Below are 14141 nucleotides of genomic sequence, written 5' to 3'. Positions count from 1 at the left end.
ATTAGTCGTGGAAGACGTCTGCCTTCCACGTGAGTTATGTAGAGTTATGTAGAGTTATGTAGAACGAGTGTGATGGTGGCAGTATTCTGTATTTTAAGTTTTAGTGATCAATAGAGTGCTCAGGCCTTTGTACCTGTGTCATATTATTGTCTTAATAAGCAAACTCTCCAAAAGTGCCACCGCCTCAGATCCTCTTTAAAAGCAATTTTGACTTCAACACTTATACCACTAAGGCATATATAGCATTGTATTTTCCAGCACTTATCTGCAAAATGAAACTAAAGGTCCCTGAAGCAGAATTGAGAATAGAGGTTCAATCTCTGGTACTCAACCATTTGAACTCTGACAATGAAGGAATCTCTGGACCGCTAACTAAATGATGGCTGCATTAAAAAGTGTTCATAATCCATGTCCTAATTGCACTACAAAGGTTACGCCCAGCCCTTCAAGTGTGTATGATATTTAAAACTGGCTACATCCTTTTTATCTTCTATAACTGCAGGAAACATACCTTCTCAGGAGGCCACCAGAGCACTATAAGCCTTGATCTCCCCAGGCTCAAAGTCTATAAGTGCAAGAAAGACAAAAGAAGGGCTCAAGCCTTCTAAATGTATGCACCTATGATCAGGGTCTCAAGCCAGCTCTCAAATCCCTTTCTGATATTACATTTGTCAGTGCTTGGTTTCAAGAATGTCTTGATTCTGGATACAGAGGTCCTTTGATTTGTGTGTGTGTGTCTATATGTATTGTGTTGAAATTATTCTTGGTACAAGAAAATTAAACAGGCATTGGCAACGCCAATAGGTCTCACCTTTGGGACCTATTGCTTTTGCCAATGCGTTCTAGTGATATTGACCAACATAAGGGAAGTTGTGGAGCATGGCTAAAAAATTTTTTTTTTTAAGTCTGAGACACAGCTGCTCGAGTCACTCTTTAGACCTCATACCTCGCACAAACACACCTATAAAATGACATGGATGCTTTTTTCTTTGTATTTACTTACCTGAGTTAAACTGTAAAGAAAAAGAAAAAAAATGAGCAAAAGCGTTTTTTGTTCCCAAAGTGGGTAGAGAAGCAGCACAGGTGGGTGGAAGCAACACAGGGGGCTAAGGTGGTAGAAGAAACACAGTGGTATGGTTGGGGAAAGCAACATGGAGGGAAACAGGGCCGGACTGGCTACGGGGCGTTTTTGTGTGCTGCCGAGCTGGGGGCTGATTTCGTTGATGGGGACCTGCGTGTGCTGAAAAACATTTGTTTTGCTTTGTTTATTTTGAAACACACGCAGGTCCCCATCAACGAAATCAGCCCCCACCGCAGTGAAATCAGCACCCAGCTTGGCAGCACACGCAAATGCCAGTAGCCAGTCTGGCCCTGGAGGGAAAGCAAATGGTTGGGAGAGCAATGTGGAGTATAGGGGTAGAAAAGCAAACGGGCGAGAGGGAGCAACATGAGCTAAGGTAGAGACACATGGGCAGGAAAGTAATGATGGAAGAGTAGCACACAAGGGAGAACAAATAACAAATAAGAATAGGGAGAAGCACACATGCGAGAGAGAGCATAAGGAATGCAAAGGAGGAACAGAAGCACACCACAAAGACAGTTGGGAAACCCATGCACTCTTGCGGTGTCCTTAAGAAAAAAGAAAAAGTAGTTCCTAAAAGTGAGCTGTGGAAGGATACGAATAAATTGGCAATGCTACAGGGGCAGAACAGAAACAAGATGGACAATATAAGTGTTAGAAATTGGGTTTCTGGTTGACTGGTTGTGAGCCCTGGTCAAGCAGCACCCACAACCCTAGTCAGGGTGAGGCACAAGCGAACCCCAAATTAACCTGTGCTCTTCCTCTGGCAGAGTGGCACAGAGCAGTCAAGCTTAACTTGAAGGCAATGTGTAAAGTATTTGTGCAACAATTCAAACAGTCAAACAGTGAAAACACCACACAAATAGAGGGATTTTTAACAAATAAAACAAGACCAAAATGACAAAAATCTTTTCAGTAAAACCAGAGCTAATCAATTGTAACGATTTAGGTTGAAATTGTCACAAAAAGCACAAAGCGCCAACAAATTATATCTGGTTGTGCTGGACTGGGACAACGTCACAAGTTCAAACTGACCACGATGGAGTGCGGGGCGGCTACAAAGACCCAGTTAGGCCCGCTGAATAAAGTACCTTAAATCCTGAATGTGGAGTGTTGCGTGGATCAGGTCGAAGAAGTGCCATGAAGCCAAGGCGATGTTGGTGAAGAGATTTGATGAGGCTGCAGTTCAAGGTCCTTTGGCACTATCATTGATAGGGTTTGCGATGCAAAGTCCTGGAGTCAGGTATGTGGTGTGCAGTTGGCGATACATCAGTTCCTGAAAAGCTGCAAGGATGATGTGGGCCTTCTGCACTGGGTCCATTTCACGTAGCAGCTGTGCTTCTGCTCCAGGATGCGCCGCTCAGCAGAGAAGATGCGTCCGTTCAGGGAAGCTCTGCTGAGCAGGGAAGATGCATCAGTTCCGTTGGTAAGCACCTTAGAACCACTCCCAAGGATCCAGGATTGGGATGAAACCACATGGTAGGATAGACTCACAGATGGCAGAGTCCAGGTGCATATAAGGTTGTTGGAAGCCTGTTTTGTCACTGTGGCTTAAGATCTGGAGGCCAGTCAATTAGTCTTTGGTGTCACTCTGGGTTCTGCGTTCAAGAGGTGCAGGTCCAGTCCTTCTAACCCAGGCAAGAGAGCAGCAGGTCACCACAGCAAAGCAGGAGTCCAGCAGATTAACACAGCAGCACAGTGGCAGTCCTTTCAGCAGCACAGCGTCACTCTTCATGGCAGAGTATCCACAGGTGCAGAAGTATACTGTGGAAAAGTAAATTTTGCCATGTTCTGTGTCCCTACGCGTCCTCCATCATATGTTATGTGTGCATGATTAATATGCATATGTTATTCCCCATGTTTGATTAAAGACGCAATTACAGTTGTGTCCACCTCTAGTATGCCAGTTTCCAGTTCTCGTGAATAATACGAATATCAGGCCTATGTAAAGCTACGTTGCCACGTTTCTCAGTGTGCACGTTATTTCATTGTAAAGTCCCCGTTTCTAGGCCTCAAAAGGGCCCGGACACCAGATTCAGCTCCTGTCTCCTGTCTCCTGAAGCCTCGCGGAGGAGTGATACAGCCCCCACCTGTATCCTCGACCCTTCACTTACTTCCTGCCTCGCAGTGCCCGGTTCAGCTTGGCCCTGCCTCTGAGTCTGCCAAGAGTATGTTATGATTCCAGATTATCAGTTCAGTCCTCTTCCTCTGCATTCCTAAAGCTACTGAACTGCATCAATAGTTTCCGTCATTGTCTAGCCTTTACGGCCCCATGTTAGAGAAATACTGTATTAATGGTCATTTAATATTCTTCATCACGCACTACATGTAGAATAATGCATGGTCCAGTCTTAGTGTCTGTTAGCCTTTCCCCTCCTGACTTCTAGTTTATATCAACATGTTCTCTAAACATCAGATACTAGATACTGTTTAGGTACATGTCGCCCTGACTCTCCAGACTTCAGTCTCTGCTCCTAGCACAGAGTTCGAAGCCCCCAGCTTCTCCTAGTGATACGTCATTGCCAGTTTGCGCGCACCATCAGGTTAGAGGTCCCGGCTCCTCAGGTAGCCCCCTCCATGGTTTCCGCCTCATTCATGACATATTCTGTTACGTTTGCATCACATGTCTATGTATACGCCCTGTTACACCTCTTTTCACCCTTATCTTTCGCGACTGCTACGCGTCACGCCTATTGCTCCACCCACTGCTACGCCTATTGCAATGTAATGCTATGTGTTTGCGTTATGTATATATGCTCATGTACTGTTATTAAAAGTTAGCCGTCATTCCCGATCCTGTCCCCGGCAGCTGCCATCCTATTCCCGTGCAGGTCGTCCTGTTCCTGTCCTTATGCTGTATTAAACCTGCAAAACTCCTACTACCTCGAATCTTGACTCTTATTTATTGAGCTATCTGTTATTCATTTATGCATTCAAAAATAGGGTATTATTTATTTATTTACCACATAATGGCGCCCGAACAGGGACTTGCCCTTTCCCCACGCGTCGGTGAAGCCACGCCGACCCCCTGACCCTCTGCAGTCGTGACGGAACTCTTCTGCGCACCGGCAGATATTTCTGCTTCAAGTATCCCTCAGGCCCACGGAGGAGACGGAGGAGGCGGTCCAGCATCCAGACGAGACGGTGGAGGAACGCGGCGAGTCCCGACCAGAGCCCAAGCCGAGAGTCCAAGGTCCGAGGTATCCGGAGGTCCACCCGTAACTGAAGTCCGAAGTTCGTCGTCCGTCGTCGTAGCAGTCCAGTCCGATCCGAGGCCTTCCGTTCTTGCTGCCCGGTGAGTACCGTCGCTGGGGTAGTATCTAGACAGGGTCAATCTAAATTGACTCTGGTCCGTGGGTTGGTGGTACACAGACCCACAAACGAAGTGTTCACCTAGGTGGATACGGGTCTTGATGCGTCCCTTTATGGGACCGGTATGTTCCGTACTGTTTCAGCAGTGCATCCAGTAACTCTAGTCTGTTCCGTTCTCGAGAAATTTTTGTGTTTCTGTTCTCAGTATTCCAGGTAATATTCTGTCCGAACTGTTATGTTATGATGTTGTTCAATGTATTTCCAATGTCGTGGTATGCCTGAATTGTTCTCCCAATTGTTATTGTTCCTCGTCTATTGTATTGTGTTCCGATTCAAGTTTACAATGTCTCTCTTTTCGAGATTACGTCAGTTAAAAACTAGAAAGGGTTTGTTAGAAGAAGCAGTTCCAGTTCCGCCTAGGGACAGTCCAGGTCATTTTATGTATCAGAAGCATGGCATAAGCGCCATATTGTATCTAGATTTATGGGTCGAGTATACCAAACAGTTAGAGGAAAAGTATAGATGGCCTGTGTCAGGCACATGGGATGCCGAGTGCATCATGAGAGTAGAAGAAGCATTATGGAAAAAGAAAGCCAGACAGTCACAGAAAGATGCCATCGAGTTATGGCGCAAAGAAGCTCATAAAAGAACCGAAAAAGAAATCAGAAAGTCAGAATTAAGTAGAGAATCCTTAGAACGAGCCCAAGAAAAAGAATTAATCGAGATAGGTGAACAAGTTAAAACCGAACAGTCAGACAGACAGAGGCATGCTCTTATTAAGGGTATGTATCCTCTTCTTGCCGAGGGCCTGCCAAAAGCGACCCCGGAGGCACCCAGTAATTTCCCGCCACCATTAGTTCCGACCAAGCTACGTCACAAACAGACCGCAGCTGATATTTTCATTTCGTCCTATTTGGACGACACAGTCCCAGAATATGCAAATCCTGTTCGCGCTCCGCCAGTCCCTGTAAATCAGGCACTTCCCGCTCCTCCAGACACCGGAGTACCTGTTACGGTACCCCCGGTCCAGCCCGCCATACAAGTTCAGCCTACATTTCCATTTCCCACTCTGCCAGGACGAAGAGCATCAGTAGACGACTCTAGTTTAGGGGCCGCAGGGGGAGGTCCTCCTCAGACCCCGCCGCCACATAAGCGTTTAACGACAGCCGAATTACATATGCAAGCGTCACAGCGTACGCCCAGACATCAGTCTGTAGCAGAAATAAGAAAAGCCCTTAATGAATGCGGCTATGATCCAGTCCCAGGAGAGGATAATATGGTTTTATATTCATTACGTGTAAGAAGGGTGGCCGAGTATCTAGTCACCCTACTGAATATGAAAGAAGACCTAGACAGAATATATCGTTTCATCCGTACAGGGGATGATCCAGAAAGCATTGGCGAGGCCATGTCTCAAAGGAAAGCTGAGACCCAGCTCATGATATTAAAGTTTCTGATCAATTGTCTAATAAGAGAACAAGATTACCCGTCCAAAGATCAAGCCGAAATGAGAACCCTGACAAAGTGGAGTGATAATATAGCCGAGGGTAAGCACAGAACCATCAGTGCTATGGAAAGTATGTACAAGAAAATTCGTAAAGAAATAATAAGGTTACACGATCAACGTAAAGCAGCACAAGTAAGCGAGAAAGAAAGTAACTCTGATACTGAAGAGGTAGAGGACGAGAATACCGACAGAATAGCGTATGTAGGAAAATCTAGATTTCCAGATCGCCATTTACGCCTAGAACACAAGTCTACTTTCCATCATCCAGCACCAGAACAAGGTTCTCTAGAACAAGTATTCCAAGCTACCGATCACATTCTGAAATCACAAATCGGTTACAGTGAGTTGAGTACCATGCATGAACAAGAACTAGTTCGATCAGCAGTCCGATGGATTACTGATTCTACCACTTTTCCAAACGAAATAGTGGCACAAATGTTTCTGAAAATGCCCCCAGCCGAGCAACGACTGGCGGGTATGTATATGATTCAGCACCTCATTACATTGTATGAGGGTCAGCACTCTGATCCAGGCCCGTTGCATGATATCCTGAACGAGTTACTCCAGTATAGATGGAAAGGTTTAGGTACCGATTTAATTAGTGTCGTTCTAGAACAGCGTCACAAATATAGAACGTTTTTGAACCCGCATTTTGTTCATGTCTCACCCCCAGAAAGTAAACCATTTTACATGGAGAGACAGAATCCGTTACGAGAAGTCCACCCAGTTAGAGGAACGGGTGGCGAACTAGAACGAGTGTTTGTTTACACTCCGATCACAAAGATGGAACTCTTAGAGATGAAAAAATTAATTCCCTGTCATGATAAAGATCCAGCAGGGTTCCATCGAGAATTAAAAGACATGCTCCGTATGGGAGAATACACGTATCCAGATATAATTAAAATGTTAAAGGTTCTGCTGCCCGCAGGGGTGTATGAAAAGCTCAAGGAAAAAGAATGGGAGGTGGGAGAGAAAAAGATCGATTGGGCAGTTCTAGAAGCTGAAGATAAGGCACGAGTACCAGGTACCGGTCTTGGAGCGAAATGTAAAGAATTACCAGAATTATTAATACAAGTTTTACCCAGATTATTGACAACTAGAAAAGAAGACTGGGATGCAATCTCAGCCTGTAAACAGAAACAAGATGAAGACATTAGTGATTTTTATTCTAGATTTGAGAAATGTTTTAGCATCAACAGTGGCCTCAAGACAAGTAGTGAGTCATACCCTCATCTTTTTGTTACTAAATTAGTCGAGAATTCAAGTCCACAAATTAAAAATCGAGTTTTGAAAGTCGAAAGTACCTGGCAAGCTAATACCCCGTCCCAGATGTTACAGATGCTCCAATACCACCAGAATAGAATCAGGGAAGAGCAAGAACACGAGAGAAAACGTATGAAAGACACGAAAATGAAAGTACTAGTTGCACAATCTGTTCCTCAAGACAGTCAGAAGAGGGGTCCAAATCAAGCCAGTCATCCTGCAGCTCCCGTTAAAGGGAACTGCAATTATTGTAAACAGCCAGGTCATTTTATAAATGAGTGTGCAGTTCTGAAACATAACATAGCTACTGGTAAGACTAAAGAAAGACCACGTCCGCCTAGACAAGAACAAGTTTTACAGATTCCTCAGCCACAGAATGCACCACAGACAGTTACAGCACCGCAGCCCATCGCTGCAACACAGCATGTTACACAGCAGATGTACCAGTATGCACAGTCTGAGTATCCAGAGTATCAACCGTATTCATGAAACAGCCTAGAGAGGGAGGTAGGCTTGCCTCTCATCGAGATACCTGTAGATCAAGAAGGTCCCTATGTTCACAGTCAAGTACTAGGGAAAGATAGAAAGTTTTTGATTGATACAGGGGCAAGTAGGACCACAATTAGCCATGCCGAAGTTCCAGGGGCTCCGCTCTCAGGCTCAAGAAATGTTTCCCTTGGATTTTCAGGAAAACCTATCGTAAATGAAATATCAAAGCCAGTTACTCTAGAAGTAGGTCCATTGTCCCGTACTACTGATCTGTTACTTACTAAGTCATGTCCAGAGAATCTATTAGGCATTAAAACACTGAAAGAGTTAGGTGCAGTTATATGCTGTTCCCCAGAGGGAATACGTCTGTTCCTACGTGATTTCAAGGGTCACTATGTATTACGAGATTTTGATCCCAGATTGTCCAATGTTCCGCAGCATTTATGGGCGCAAGGTCCAACTGATGTAGGTTACATGCAAATCACACCCCATCGTGTGACTCTCAAGCCAGGTGTAGTGTTACCACGAATCAGACAGTATAGATTGCCACCTGAGGCTGTAGCAACCTTATCCAAAATTATTGACGAGCTCATCGCTCAAGGAGTAGTTGTAGAAACTGACTCCAATGTATGCAATTCTCCGATCATTCCAGTCATGAAACGTACTGATCCAAATGCACCCCCAGTATATCGATTAGTGATTGACCTACGAGAACTTAATAAATGTATTATTCCCCAGTATCCAGTTGTCCCAGATATCTCTTCCCTATTGACAGCCATTGATTCCGAAGCCTCATTTTTCACTGTCATAGATCTCAAGAACGCATTTTTCAGTGTTCCCATTCATCCAGACAGCCAGTTCCTTTTCGGATTCTGTTTAAATGGAAGAAGCTATATGTTCACACGAGCTCCTCAAGGTTTCACAGAAAGTCCTAGTATTTACAGTCAAGCACTCAAGAGACAACTAGACAACATTCACATGCCAACTGACACTGCCCTGCTCCAGTATGTCGATGATCTACTGATCACAGCCCGTTCTGAACGTGCTTGCGAGCGAGCATCCCTTACAGTCTTGTATTTCCTAGCCGAGATGGGGCACAAGGTGTCCCCTTCGAAGCTTCAATTCTGTGTCCAGCAAGTGGTCTACTTGGGACACTTACTGTCCAAGAGGGGTAGGCAGTTGACACCTGACCGTATCCAGTTAATAGCGTGTCTTCCTCAGCCCAAGACCCAGAAGGAGGTACGTGCTTTTATCGGCCTCACTTCTTACTGCCGACAATGGATTCCTCAGTATGCATTCCTAGCCAAGCCACTGATACAGTTAACGACACAGGAGGCAGCCGTATCGTCTGTCCTCCCTTGGACATCTGAACATACACTCAGTTTCAATGAGTTAAAGAAAGCCCTATGTCAAGCTCCAGTTCTAGCTACACCAAGCTACAGTAAGCCTTTTACACTTTTCGTCACAGAACGCGAAGGTACAGCATTATCTGTTCTCACACAAGATCAAGCAGGACAATACAAGCCTTGTGCTTATTTTTCGAGCACATTAGATCCTGTAGCCCAGGCTCTGCCTGCGTGCCTCAAGTCAGTTGCAGCCACAGCACTAGCTATCAGACAAAGTGATTCCATAGTATTAGGACACTCCCTGACAGTACAAGTTCCACACTCCGTGGAAGTTCTTTTAAATCGAACACAGACTCAGCACTTGACAATCGCACGGTTAACAGGTTATGAATTGACACTGTTCCAGCCACACATAGAAATCAGACGCTGCAACGTTTTAAATCCTGCTACATTGTTACCATCAGTTACTTCGAATTCTGCCACACATGACTGTGTGGAAGTAGTTAACATTACGACAAAGCCAAGACAAGATCTGACAGATATTCCGTTACCAGATCCCGACCTGACACTTTATGTGGATGGTTCATGTATGAGAACAAGTACAGGAGAACTAGTCGCCGCGTATGCAGTGACTACCGACACCGAAGTTATTGAAACACACCGTATTGACACCCTGTCCGCTCAAGCAGCAGAGCTAGTTGCTCTGACACAAGCCTGCATACACGCTAAGAACCGGAAAGTTAATGTTTACACAGATTCACGCTACGCATTCGGAGTCGTACACGACTTTGGAGTGCTCTGGCAGGAGAGAGGTTTCATGACTTCTCATGGAACCAAGATTCAGCATGGTCTCCTTATTCAAGCTCTGTTAGATGCCATACATTTACCGACATCCATTGCTATCATGAAATGCAAAGCACATACGAAAGTTACTGACACTATTTCCCAGGGTAACGATCTAGCAGATCGCACAGCCAAGCTTACAGCACAGACTCCAGACATTCCAGTTAACATGACACACACTCCAGATCCGACTACATGTATGACAGTTAAGGACCCTACTCAAGATGTCATAGATATCCAGTTACATGCTACTCCCGATGAAATCAAGAAATGGTCCGAACAAGGAGGGGTCCAGACAGATCAGGGATGGGTAACAAAGGGTAGAGCCACTTGGTTTCTCCCCGACTCTATGGTTCAAGTCATTATCAATACTGCACATAGTCCAGCACATTTAGGAGAAAAAGCTATGTTAGACAGTATCCAGAACATTTGGTTCAACAAGCATTTACGAGCTGCAGCCAAGCAGAAAGTCCGTACCTGTATGATATGTTGTCAGTTTAATCCAGGTAAAAGTGTCCCGGTGGAACAAGGGGGATTTCAGCCTCCTGACCACCCTTTTGAAGTCCTCCAGATGGATTATATTCAGATGGAGCGATGTCGAGGTTTCAAGTATGTCCTTGTAGTTGTATGCGCTTTGTCCAGGTGGACAGAAGCATATCCAGTCCCAGATTACACAGCCGCGACCACTGCCAAGCAGTTGGTTCGTGAGTTCTTCCCCCGTTATGGACTCCCTAGGGTCGTATATTCTGATAACGGCCAGCCATTCTCCTCAGAGTTAATGAAGCATGTTTCCCTTTTGTTAGGATACCAGTGGAAGTTCCATTGTGTACGCCATCCTGAAGCAGCCGGTCTCGTAGAGAGACATAACCAGACCCTGAAAATTCGCATCGCTAAAATTTGTAAAGAGAAAGGTGTGGACTGGCTAGTAGCTCTGCCAGTTGCCCTGTTTTATATGCGCATGGTCGCACATTCCAGATCAGGTCTGTCCCCGTATGAGGTCGTTTTCGGCCGCCCCCCTAACATGTGGGGTACTCCTAGACCCCGAAGTATTACCGATGTTTCAAGTAATATGCTGACAGATTACCTAGCTTCCTTGATGTCTGCCCTCAACTCTTGTCGTTCACAGGTTGCCGCCGCATTTCCAGACAATACCGAGGTGGCACCGCATGAAATCGTTCCAGGATCCATGGTCTTGGTTCGCAATTTTGACCGCTCAAGTCCGCTGGAGCCACGCTGGAAGGAGCCCCGACAGGTCCTCCTCGCCACCCGTACAGCCGTGAAGTTGGAGGGTCGCAAAGGCTGGGTGCACCTTTCACATATAAAGAAGTTTTATGGACTGAAACCCGTCTCAAAGAACATTTCCCAGGATTTGAAGGATTGCCAAAATATTGTTCTCAAGGACTGTCCCGCAAAAGACATTGCTACAAACCCTCCCCTGTTAGAGAAAACTCCGCAACAGGAGTATAAACTCAAGTTAAGGTCTAGTAAAATAAGTCAGCCAGTTTGATTGTCTAAGTCCTCCCCTAGGTGAAACGGTTAGACTGTTTCTGACATGTATAAAATAGACCCCCATAGTGAGAGAGTTAGTCAAAACTCAATCCGATGTATCATTTTTCTATGTTTCATATTATTTCTCAGCATTATGATTTCTTGCACCAGTTATGCCTTTTACCTGTATTTCCCAGTTTCTCATGTAAATACGTCTTCTAATGCTACAGTAGAGCACACGTTTAGTGATCTACCTCCTCATGAACTCTCTTACCGCCTCGCTATGCGAAATAATTCTTTCATCCGCATGCTACATTATTCACACCAGACCAGCAATGCCACTAATTGTTGGGTGTGTGGTCGACTCCCCCCTTTCCAGACACCGAAGGGAGTTCTGCCACTCTTTCCTTATCCTTTTTCACATAATGGTTCGTGTGGAGCATGGTCCACGTTAACGTCATCCTCAACAGATATGTTTTTTCTTAACAGTACATGTTTTCCAGACAAGCAAGGTCTCCCCCACAGAACCGGGTTAGATCTAGAAAATGAAGTGTCCAATTTAGGTAATTATTCTTCGAATTTCATGGTCCTGAATGTTCAGTCTGATTCCACTCCAGACTTACCTGCAATTTCAGTACTACCAGTCAAAGGCGAATTATGTGTCCGAAATAATGGTTCCGTACACGTAGGACATAGTGATTGTACTACTATTGTCAAGTATAGTGACAGTAGGAAATCTATTTTCAAAGCTTCACGTCATTCTTATTTTATTTGTGGTCAGACCGCATATGTTCGTCTGCCCCTCGATTGGGAGGGAACCTGTTACATTGCCTTCCTACTGCCACCTGTTTTTCTAGCCCCACCCGACTACCATAGGAATTCCCACCTAGTACATACTAGACACAAGAGAAACCTCCCGATTGTCGATTATACTGAAACTGCTCTAGAACAATATATAGATATCAATAAAGGTGTCTTCCCTTATTTAGGTACAGTTGTGAATAGTAAACTGATACGTAGATTAACCAGAACACTCGAAGCTGTAGTAATTGAGACTACTTCTGCTCTAAGTAATTTAACCGAAGAACAATCCTTTATGAGAATTGTTGTGCTCCAGAATCGTCTCGTCCTTGACGTCATATTGGCCGATAGGGGCGGGGCCTGTAGAGTCATCGGATCTAGTTGCTGCATTTTCATTCCAAATAACGCGCCGTCTGTCTATTCAGCTATAACCAGACTCCATAAAATTGCCCATCTGTTACACCAAAATCCAGGCACCTGGACATGGTCCGGTTGGTTCTGGAATATAATTTCCGCCTGGGGATGGAAAGTCTTGTCCTTTCTAGGTATTGCAGTAGCGATCATATTTAGCTGCTGCCTCTGTATACAATGTGGCCCTGCGATTTGCGGCATTTGTGCTACTTCTTGTATTCCTAGTCCCAAGCCCCGTTCTAAATCCCGTTCCAAGAAAATTCGAGACGAGCAAATGATACTGTATGAAATGATAGATGGTATCATGAATATTGATGTTTCCTGAAGGAAGCGTAGTGACAAGGAGGGAATGTGGAAAAGTAAATTTTGCCATGTTCTGTGTCCCTACGCGTCCTCCATCATATGTTATGTGTGCATGATTAATATGCATATGTTATTCCCCATGTTTGATTAAAGACGCAATTACAGTTGTGTCCACCTCTAGTATGCCAGTTTCCAGTTCTCGTGAATAATACGAATATCAGGCCTATGTAAAGCTACGTTGCCACGTTTCTCAGTGTGCACGTTATTTCATTGTAAAGTCCCCGTTTCTAGGCCTCAAAAGGGCCCGGACACCAGATTCAGCTCCTGTCTCCTGTCTCCTGAAGCCTCGCGGAGGAGTGATACAGCCCCCACCTGTATCCTCGACCCTTCACTTACTTCCTGCCTCGCAGTGCCCGGTTCAGCTTGGCCCTGCCTCTGAGTCTGCCAAGAGTATGTTATGATTCCAGATTATCAGTTCAGTCCTCTTCCTCTGCATTCCTAAAGCTACTGAACTGCATCAATAGTTTCCGTCATTGTCTAGCCTTTACGGCCCCATGTTAGAGAAATACTGTATTAATGGTCATTTAATATTCTTCATCACGCACTACATGTAGAATAATGCATGGTCCAGTCTTAGTGTCTGTTAGCCTTTCCCCTCCTGACTTCTAGTTTATATCAACATGTTCTCTAAACATCAGATACTAGATACTGTTTAGGTACATGTCGCCCTGACTCTCCAGACTTCAGTCTCTGCTCCTAGCACAGAGTTCGAAGCCCCCAGCTTCTCCTAGTGATACGTCATTGCCAGTTTGCGCGCACCATCAGGTTAGAGGTCCCGGCTCCTCAGGTAGCCCCCTCCATGGTTTCCGCCTCATTCATGACATATTCTGTTACGTTTGCATCACATGTCTATGTATACGCCCTGTTACACCTCTTTTCACCCTTATCTTTCGCGACTGCTACGCGTCACGCCTATTGCTCCACCCACTGCTACGCCTATTGCAATGTAATGCTATGTGTTTGCGTTATGTATATATGCTCATGTACTGTTATTAAAAGTTAGCCGTCATTCCCGATCCTGTCCCCGGCAGCTGCCATCCTATTCCCGTGCAGGTCGTCCTGTTCCTGTCCTTATGCTGTATTAAACCTGCAAAACTCCTACTACCTCGAATCTTGACTCTTATTTATTGAGCTATCTGTTATTCATTTATGCATTCAAAAATAGGGTATTATTTATTTATTTACCACAATACTACAGTGGTGGTGTCTGACTGAGGTCCAGTACTTATACCCAACA

This window comes from Lissotriton helveticus, chromosome 7, assembly GCF_964261635.1.
Source record: "Lissotriton helveticus chromosome 7, aLisHel1.1, whole genome shotgun sequence".
Taxonomy (NCBI): Eukaryota; Metazoa; Chordata; class Amphibia; order Caudata; family Salamandridae; genus Lissotriton; species Lissotriton helveticus.
This window is presented reverse-complemented; position numbering follows the sequence as displayed.